Source organism: Desmodus rotundus, chromosome 13 (genome assembly GCF_022682495.2).
Source record: "Desmodus rotundus isolate HL8 chromosome 13, HLdesRot8A.1, whole genome shotgun sequence".
Lineage (NCBI taxonomy): Eukaryota > Metazoa > Chordata > Mammalia > Chiroptera > Phyllostomidae > Desmodus > Desmodus rotundus.
Window position 1 is genome coordinate 8,678,323 of NC_071399.1, and position 8,713 is coordinate 8,687,035.

Sequence of the window (8,713 nt, forward strand, 5' to 3'; positions counted from 1 at the left end):
TTCCTCCGCAGGTCTCTCCTGCTGCTGGTCAGCCAGTGAGGAAACTGGGGCTGGATGGGCTGGAGACGGCCTCACACGTTCGGTGCCTGTCAGGGTATTTCCTGGGGCCCCTTACTTCTCTTCTGCATGGCCACTCCAGTCAGCTAGTTCAAGTGTGGTCAAACTGTGATCTCATGGCTGCAAGCTCAGCCAAGGGACAAGCCCCGGTGTGCAACTGCTTTTCAAACCTCTGCTTACATCATGCCTGCCGCTGTTCCATCAGCCACAGCAAGCCACAGGACCAAGTCAGCAATCGGTGTGGGCTAGGGCTACCCAAGGACGCGGGTGCAATGAGGGGAACTGTGATGCCATGTTACAATCTGCGACACATCCTGATTCCAAAGATGTTAAAATATGAAAAATATGCATCTCAGAATACACTAACTATAATAGCATATTATATTTAATATAATATACTCAATATATTTATATTTATATATTTAATAGTATAATAAATAAGTGATGTACATAAGATACACTTATTATGGTGATCAGTTTATAATGTGTACATACTCATATATTGAATCATTATGTTGTACACCTGAAACTAATATAATGTTATATGTCAATTATATCTAAATTTTTTTTAAGCAAGGGAAAAGAGAAACATATTAGCTGCAGGAAACACAGTTTAAGAATATTTAGGGGACAGTGAGGAGAGGGGATTACAGGAACTACTATAAAGGACACATGGACAAAATCAAGGGGGAGGGTGGAGGTGGGTTCGGCTGGGGTGGGGTGGAGGGATGGGGAGAAAAGGCATACAACTGTAACTGAATAACAGTAAAAATTTTAAAAAAAGATTATTTACTTTGTCGGTGGCTTTACCTTACGAAGATGGGGGAGATGAGAGCACATGTAAACCTACACACTTTGAGTCGGAAGCAGCAATACAGAAGAGATGGAAAATAAAATAGGAACAGGGATTGCTGGTGGAGGGAGAGCCAACGATGGAAGAGATAGGAGGCAGATGTTTCTGAAAACAGGAAAAGGTCTTTCCCTGGAACTGGAGGGAAAGAGGTGCAGGTAGATACAGATGAAACGTGAAGATAGTGGGGGTGAAAGAGGAAAGACTCTTGCCCTCCTCTCTGACGACTAAATGTACACTCACATGCTTTTCCCTCTCCCCACTTCCTTCAGAAATAAGAGTCCCAAAGTCCCGCTATTTCACAGAAGAAATAATACTTCCACAGGAAAATAACACTCTGTGGGTCTCAGTCAAGAAAACAGCTCCTTAGTCAATCTGCAAAGAGTATGCCTGTCCAGTCCAACAGACAACAGCAGTGTCTTGCTTTCCCAAAGGAGCTTCTCCTCTTGAGTGTGCCAGGCCGGTCCCCAGTTGGGGCCCTCCCGCCTCCCGCGCATCGTATGGAGTCAGCAGGGCCTACAGCACCAAAGCTCCCAGGTCACTCCCACTACTGCTCTGACAAAACCATGGCTTTGGAGCTTAAACCTAGGGTGTCACTTTAAACACTTTAGCGTGACAAGACAAAAAATTCTCACCAAAAAGCTCCTTTCCAGGTATTGAAATATTATGACAATCACATCCCTGTCTTCCAAACACGGTGTTCTATTTTCACACAGTAATCACCCAGCTGAACAAAGGGAGGAATACATAAGCCAATGCTTTTGAAAGTATATTTACTGCTTATCAGAAGAAAACCAGAATTTCTCAAAAAAACAAGATCCTGTGTCTGATTCCTTAACAAGCACCGGGATAGATATGGATACATGGGTAGGTGATGACAGATAATCCAGATAGACAGACAGATAGACAGACAGACAGACACACCTGGAGTATGGTGCCATCTTCCATCTGAGAAGGGACCATCCTTCTCAGGCCGCTCTGCAAGATACTGTCTGCCAAGCACTTGGTGCGGTGCTTGGCCCTGAGGGATGCTCTATAAATACTAACATTTTTACTCCTCTTTGGAAGGTCTCTGTATCTCTATGCTTCCTTCTATGTGCAACCCCGTAAATTCTTATTTATCCACCAAAACCTAACTTGGGCATCACTTTCTCCAGAACACACACATACACATTTGTCGCTCCCAGAGCTGTGCCCCCCTGCCCTTTGGACGCAGCACCTTGGCTGTGGCAGGTTGGCGCTTCTGTGCTTCTAGGCCTGTGCGCTGGCTGCGAGCTGCTTGACAGCATCTCCAGTGTCCAGATACCTTCTGTCCCTGTGCCCACACAGTCTTGGCACTTGGCACAGTTTGTTTAATTGAACTGCTGTGGTCCCCTCCAATAGAAGTACTTCTCCTTCCCCAAGGTGTAACTGTTCTTTTCTCTGGAGGTGCTCCCACAGCTCTTTGGAATGTTTCTGGCATAGGACTTGTCACACTCGATCGTGATTACTTGTTTGTGGAAACACATACATGGGGAATGTGCCTTATTCACACGGAGCCCCTAGCACCACGCTTGGTGGTAGCAGAGAATACTCCACAAACAGCTGTGAAATGAATAAAAACAGTGATTCAAATCTCCATTCCTTTTATACTCGGGAAGGCCTGTGGCCCAGAAGTGCAGAGTAAAATTGGGGCTAGTATTTAATTCACCAGTAGCTGTTCCTACTCCGTTCCTAGGGTCTGAGCCCCACCAGGTTTCCTCCCCCTTCTAGATCCGGACACAGCTGTGTCACCACGTGCTCGAGAGAGTCATCGACTGAGGCCCAGTCCCTGTCCCCGTGGCCTCTCTGACGCCTCCACCCCCACCCAGGCCCCTATTACGTGCCAGGCCCTCAGCACCCCCAGTATTTTAAGTTTCTCTCAGTGAGCGGAGGGTGTCTACAAATACCACGGGGAGTACACGGGACTTAGAACAGGCCAGTTGTCACCCCAGGACCCTGGAGATGGGACGCTGGAGTGGGTACATCCTCTCAGGGTAACACTGAAACCGGGTGAGTGAAACAGCGTGAAGCCTTCTTCCTCCTCTGACCTCGCCTCCTCCTTCCTCTCCAGTGCACCAGGCAAACACCAGCCCAAGCTCATGAGGCCTCAGGGACCTGTGTCAGCCCTCTGGAGGCCAGGGACCACCCTGAGAATCTGAGGAAAGATTGGGATTTTCCCCTCCCAATAAATATGTCGCACGTGCTCTCTGGGAGTGTCCTGGGATTCCTGTGTTAAGAGCCTCTGACAGAATTGAAAGCATATTAGATTTGCAGTTATAAAGATCTAAGTTGAAGGCCTGATTCTGCGTCTTACTAGTATTTTAATTCTTAATGATTCCAACTCAAAGGATGGGAGACACATTGGAAATGTGAATTTCTGGAGTTGGCTCGTGGGTCTCTGAGACCCAAAAGTAGAGACCTTCCAGCCCAGGGGACTGCACCGGTGGCCTGGGGGCTGTAACCATGCCACCAAACAAGGATATTGAGTTACACAGTAGCGCTATGAATATTGTTTGGATTGCCATGAGAAAAAGAGGAAGAAGGAAGGTTGAGAGGCTCATGAACATTCAAAGAAGGCAAACTTGTGATTGGCCCGCAGGCTAAGCTCTACCATAAACAGCACCGTGCTGAGAAAATACAAACAAAGAAGATTGAAAAGAGAGACACCAAGCAAAAGAAGGATGAAAAGACTCCACAAGGAGCAGTACCTGCACACCTACTAGACAGAGGGACAGTCCCAAGCTAAAGTAGTTCCCAACATGATTTTTAAAAAATGAGAAGAGAAAGCAGGAAAATGGGAGGTCCCGCTGCCTGTAGTCTGTGCCCAGGCAGGAACAGAGGCACTGAAAGTTGTTCAAACAGGAAGTAGAAAGAAAAAAGCCAAGAAGAGGATGGTCACCAAAGTCTGCTTTGTTGGGGATGGCTTTACTGGAAAACCACCTAAATATGAAAGATTCACTAGGCCAATGGGCTTACGTTTCACGAGGGCCCAGCTAACACATGGTGAGCTGAAAACCACCTTTTGCCTGCCAGTACTTGGTGCAAAGAAGAATCCCTCGTCCCACTTTATACAGTGTTGGGTGTTTTTGCCAAAGGCGCTGCCATCAAGGTACAAGTGAGCAAGCTGGACCTGGAGACACAAGGAGGCGAGGTTATTTGGGGAAAATATGCACAGGTTCCCTGCAATCCTGAAAATGATGGATGCCTAGATGCCGCCTGGCTGGTTTGACAGCAGTTTCATACAAGTAACTCCTTATAATTATTGGAGACGACGCACCAATGAGGAAAGCTCCTTTCCTGTGGTGTTTCCGAGTGCTCTCACACAGCTGACGTGCCTGCAGCCATCAAGAGAACTATTTATTCTATTGTAAAAAACAGAAAACCGGTCCCATTGTACAAAAAAAGTAAAAAGAAACAGATGACGTTAATTTTAAAGTGTTATTTAACCCAATATGTCCAAAAATAATGTTTCATCATGTCATCAATATCCAAATTTTAGTGAGATATTTTGCATTCTTTTTTATTTTGTCTGCAAAGTCCATTGTGCATTTTATTCGCACAGCACAACTCAATTCAGATGAACCATATTTCAAGGACTCAATAGCCACACAGGCTCTTGGACAAGACAGATCCAAAGGGTGCTGTACAACCTTGCTCCTTGGCGAATAAACCCGCCCTTTTGCCCACTGGGTACTTCAAGACATTGCGGACTGTTTGGAGCTCCCGGAACCTGTAAACAGTGGGTGGAAGCGCCGAGGATCACAGCCCCAGAGGTCACGCTATCTGAAGGGCCAGTAAAGGCAGCCGGATGATACAGGTGCCATCATCCCACAGGTCGGTATCCAGCATGCCCAGTCACACCCAGATTAATTGCTGATCCACTAGAGGATAACTTCTGTGTGTTTTTAAAATGGGAGCATTGCCACCACAATAAATGCATTTATTGGCAAAGTTAAAAAAAAAGTTAGTTTTTGGTGACTCAAGCTGTGTGAACTGCAGAGTCTCCCTAGACATCCCCCACCCCTGTCACATTTCCCTGTGATTTGCTAGTGACTCCATTCAACAGTACTTCTTCTCTGAATTTTAGCACCTGGCCATGTGTTCGGTGAGTGAACACAGGAATAGTACGCTTGCTCAGTGACTCACGGGAGGAGAAAGTGTGGGATATGTTTTGAAACAGGTTCCTTCTTCCAATGACGGATACAGACAAAGACTAATGTCTTCTCTGACATCTCTCAGGCAGACTCAACAGAGATGTTTCTCTCTTCAACAAGTATTGACCAAAGCTGGCTGCCTCTTCCCCATCACATAAAGTTCAAAGGTCAGTAAGGGCAGGTCGTGAAGGCAGAGGCTTTTGAAACAAGAGCGATACAGAAGGTCAGGCAGAAAGAACTGGTCTTCCTCTGTGAGGCAGGGCTTCATCGGGAGGGCCCCTGCTTAGGAACCACCACTTGTTCCTGGCCGCTTCAAGAAGGCTGTGCTGGGTCAAGTCCCTGTTTGTTACTTACCAGCTCTATGACCTCAGATAGCGTCACCGAGCCTCTAAAGGCCTTGGTTTCTTGATCTTAAACTAACACCCATCCCCCAGTGTTGTGTGGAAGGAAATGAACTCATGGTAAGGAGTGCTCTGCACAACGTCAATACAGATGCTTACGTTGTAGCAAAATCAGCGAAGCACAGCTATTAAAGACCAATGACAGGAAGTCTGAAATTCTGTCACAAGGGAAGTCTGTGGCAGTGATGGGGACTGTCCATCTTTGTGGTTACATTAGTACAACACTGCACGCTCTTCCAGTATTCCAATTCTACAGCAGCGCGATCACTTCACAGGTGTCGGTCTTTAACACTATGTTCTGGGCAGATATCCATACAAATTGTTAAATGCACAAGGACTGGGGAAGAGGAAGAGTATTTCGGAAGAGCCTAAAATGTTACGGGAGATGGTTGTTCCGCAGCTCCTGAGTAACTCACAGTTGACAAGGATTCACGTGGAGTCTTGGCAGCTGCTTCCCTGCTTCTCTTGTCTCGATGGAAGATGCTCACGGCGAGAAGCTGCTTTAGTTGAAAAACATCCCTCAGTTTTTATTCTAGGACAGTGCTGAGGTTTCCGAGGCTGGGGAGCCACCACTTAGCAATCACAGGGCGAGGTCACAGGGCGAGGTCACAGGCCTAAGCAGAGGCCATAAGACCTCATTCAGACCCTCGGGTTCCAGGGCAAACTCACTCCTTTTGTGAAGAACCCAAAGATGAGGAGTGTGAAGCTGGGGGAACAAAGCTGGAAAGACTCTGTGGATTTATTTCTAAATGGTTGAAGGATTCTATGTAGATTTTATTCTGAAAAAAACCCCAAAAGGGTCAAAGTAGATAACCTGATATTAGAGTCTACAGTTCCAATGTGAGCTCTGGGGTTCTGAGTAAATGGAATTGGAGGCTGGTCTGCAGGAACCAGGTAGCCAAGGGCGGAGGCTGAACTCACAGAGTGATTCATACCTGAACAATTTACGCAACGGTGAGGAAACAGGTCACCCCACCCCAGGACACCCCCAGACGGAAGACTCCCCAACCAGCCAGGCTGCTTGTCTCCCCACTGATGTCCATGAAGTGTGTGTTTCATTCTGCCTCCGCCCAGAGATTTCAGGCAGTGATTCTCCTCGCAGACAGCCCTGAAGTTGGGCCTTTCCCAGCCTGCCTGTGCTTCCCACCACGCTCCTGGGCTTGGGCAGGCCAGCACCTGTGACCAGCTCCACAGGCACGGGACCACTGCATGAGGAATGGACTGGACACGGATGGAGGGGGTCTGAATAAACGGGGCTCCTGAAAGTGTGCTCCTCACACCACCAGCATCAGAGTCACCTAGAGAGAGAGATTTCATCAGCCCCACCCAGACCTACTGATCCAGAATGTCTGGGGGCGGGGTCCAGGTCCACATTCTCTCCCCGCCCCCCTCCCCCACCTACACTCATTTTCCCCCAGTGAGTCTTTTGCGCACAAAAGTGTGAGAACCACTTGGAGTATCTGTAACCTCTCATCAAAAGTCCTGGGCCTCATGATCCTGGTTTCAGAAGATTTATCTTACTTCTCAGTTATTTGCAGCTTTAAAGTTCTAGTTTTAAGCTCCTTTTCCTGTAGGTGTTCTCTCTGGACCTTCTCTTTTACTAATCAGAGACCTATTTTTTAAGTATAGTACAAGTACAAGTATTGAAGTATAGCATACCACTCGCCAGGCCCATGGGGGTGGGGACACTAAAAGCACAGAGGAGGCACCCTGCCCTGACGGTGCCTGCGTACAGGCCAAGACTGCAACGCGAACCTGGCTGCGGGGCGAGGGCAGACAGAGAACTCAGAAGGCCTCCCTTCTGATTGGTCGGCACCTGGCCTTGCCAGCTTGTAAATGGGTTGGATATCAATCCTGGCAATAAGTACGACATCCGTGGTAGAAAGTTTTCCAGGATTTCTGAGGGGGAAGGTATCACAGCCAACTGGAGCAATGAGCAGGGCTTCACAGAGGAAGGGCCACTAAGTGAGGCCTCAAGGAGAGGCAAGATTGCAACGGGCAGAGGACACTGGGATGGGAGAAGGGTCTGAGAGAAGGCGCAGAGAAGCTCAGCGTGGAGTGAGTGGAGAGATGGATGGGGTATCAGTTATCTGTCACTACGTGACAAACCGCTCCCAAATGTGAAGGCTTCAAACAACCATCATTCCTCTTGCTCATCAATCCACAGCTTGCCTTTGTTCCACTCAGTGTCAGCTTACCTGGGGCTGGGGGTCCACTTTCACGATGACTCTGTCCCACGGCTGGGACACTGGAGGCAGCTATGTGTTCTCCCTTGTGTGGCCTTCTCTATAGCTTAGGCTTCCTCACAGCTGTGGGGCTGCAAGAGTAAGCATCCCAAGAGGGCCAGGTGGAAGATGCGCTACCTTTTACGAGCTATGTTTGGGAGTCGTATTTTCACTTCTGCTGTGGTCACTAGCTCCCCCAAATCCAAAGGCAGGGAGCAGAGAGTCCACCTCCCAATGGGAGGAGTGTCAAAGTTTTTTGTAAGAAGAGAATGTGGGAAGGGAGGTATTGTTGTAGGCTATTTGGGTAAATACATGTAAGAACAAGCTCAAATGATGCATTAAGTAATAACATAAAGCAGTTTTAAAACCAGATGATTTCATTAGTTTCAAATAGGCAAAACAAACACGACTCTTCTTTTGCAGATGAAGAAACCAACCTGGAGAGTGGAGTAGAAAGGCAGATGTGCCGTGAATTTAGTGAAGCTTTAGCCTCAGAGCCCCTCCCTGCACCAACACCTTCTCCCAAGGCACTAGGAGGGACCCAGAGTGTGTTCTATGTGTGCGCGTCCTGTACGTGTTCAGAGGCAAGATGCCTTAACCGCAGCTGGTTAAGTAAACTATACTTTTTCCCCTTCAACCGCCCACCCCATCGCATTTGTCCGTGTGTCATTGGAATGGTTATGGGCACTGGGGAGACCAAGTTAGGGGGAAAGGGAATCGCGGGGTGCATCTCGTTTTGGTGGAGTGGGTAACTGATGTGGTTTCCAGTGACTTTGGCATATAGTTAAGTCATTACCGAGCATGCTGAGGTAGAAATGACTTCTAGGAACACTCCTCTGGCTTACTGGCTGACTCAGCCAGCACTGTAGGACTAGAGGCCAGGACAAGAGGTGAGACTGCGATGTGAGTGTGTCCTGTGGTGTCTGGAATTGGAACGGACACATGTGGGTAGTGGAGGAGACACAAAGTTTGAAATGTACGTAACCAGACGCTAGTCTGTGGGGA

General features: G+C 47.9%; 1 pseudogene; it reads left to right on the top strand.

Annotated features, from left to right (window-relative positions):
• Positions 1-3,391: 3,391 nt before the first annotated feature.
• LOC112306798 (ribosome biogenesis protein NSA2 homolog pseudogene) lies at positions 3,392-4,157 on the top strand (annotated as a pseudogene).
• The last annotated feature ends 4,556 nt before the right edge of the window (positions 4,158-8,713 follow it).